The sequence below is a fragment of the Zea mays genome, chromosome 7 (genome assembly GCF_902167145.1).
Source record: "Zea mays cultivar B73 chromosome 7, Zm-B73-REFERENCE-NAM-5.0, whole genome shotgun sequence".
Classification (NCBI taxonomy): domain Eukaryota; kingdom Viridiplantae; phylum Streptophyta; class Magnoliopsida; order Poales; family Poaceae; genus Zea; species Zea mays.
Window position 1 is genome coordinate 163,257,306 of NC_050102.1, and position 1,476 is coordinate 163,258,781.

Genomic DNA, 1,476 nt, shown 5'->3' on the forward strand with positions numbered 1-1,476 from the left:
AGCCTACAAACTGTCGCTAGGAAAGCATAAGCCCACGTAGGCCCACACGAGCACAACATTAAGGGTCTGTTTGGTTGGGCTGTGGCTATGAAAAAAGCTGCTGTGGGCTGTGAGCTGTGAGAAAAGCTGCTGTGGGCTGTGAGCTGTTAAAAAACTAAAAAGTGTTTGGTGGAAACCACTAAAAGTCGCTAAAAGTTTTTCCATATATATTTTCACAGTTCCATCCAAAAGCCGCTAAAAGCAGGTCTAGAGGTGCTTTCAGTTTTGCACTGCAAGAAAGTCGGCTTTTAGAAAAAGCTGCTTCCTAGATCCAGCCCTTTGGTTTGGCTTTTGGCTTTTAGGGGGTAAAAGCCAAAGCCAAAAGCCAAACCAAACACACCCTAAGCCCAACTAGTCGGTTGCCCGTGCGTTGCGACGGCTTACAACAATACTCACGTAAACTATCCATAAAAAAATTTCAAAATTTTTTATTGATTGTCTCCGCTCTCTGTATAATATATTTTTTGATTTGGCTAACTGATATTATTGTTTACTCCATACAAATATGTCTTGATACAACACGGTCAATGAAGTGAGCGATTAGAAGAGAGTTCACAACGATTGACTGAATTAACAGAAATTATACAATGACATAATTCCATCATACAGAGACCAAATAAGAGAGTTTGTGAGATCAAGTTTATAAAATAAGTCCCATGAAGTCAAACTTATAAAAAAATAGATCAAAATATGTAGTGATTGCTAAAGTTGGGCATTAATAAAAACTGGATGCGCTCCATATAAATTACGCTACTTCGTAGCAATTACTAATGTTTAAAACCAACAAATAACCTTTCATTTTGTTATTAGTGTGACAAATCATTGCTGCTCCATCCAATTCAGCAACCTCAAACATCATGTAGTCCATTGCGCCAATGTGGTCTCAGAAACGACCTAATGCTTGCAAGAGCAAAGAACGTCGTGTCGTGCTTGGGCTGTAGCCTCGGCCCGTAGTGTTGGTCCGGCCCAACACGATTATTTTTTATTTTACAAAAAAACGTATATACCTATATACAATTTATATTAAATATTAAAAACATCTTAGCGTGATGTTCTACTGGTTAGACAGTTTCACCCAGTGTCTTCCGCCCTTCTTCCATCAGGACATGGGTTCGAACCCCACCTCTTGCACCGTTTTTTAATATTTTATGTTGATTTAATTAAATAGATTGACGGGCTAACGGGCTGGCCCGACATAGTTAGTAGGTCGGCATGGCGTGTCTGTGCTATAGTTGTGGCCCGCGTGCATCTAGCATGTGTCGGGCGTCGTTACGCTGATTTAATTAAATGGATCGATAGGCTAACGGGCTAGCCCGACAATGTTAGTAGGCTGGCATGACGTGCTTGTGCCATATTTGTGGCCCACGTGCATCTAGCCCATGTCGGGCGTCGTGGCATCTATAGACGTGCAACGGATTAATTTTAAATAGATGTGAG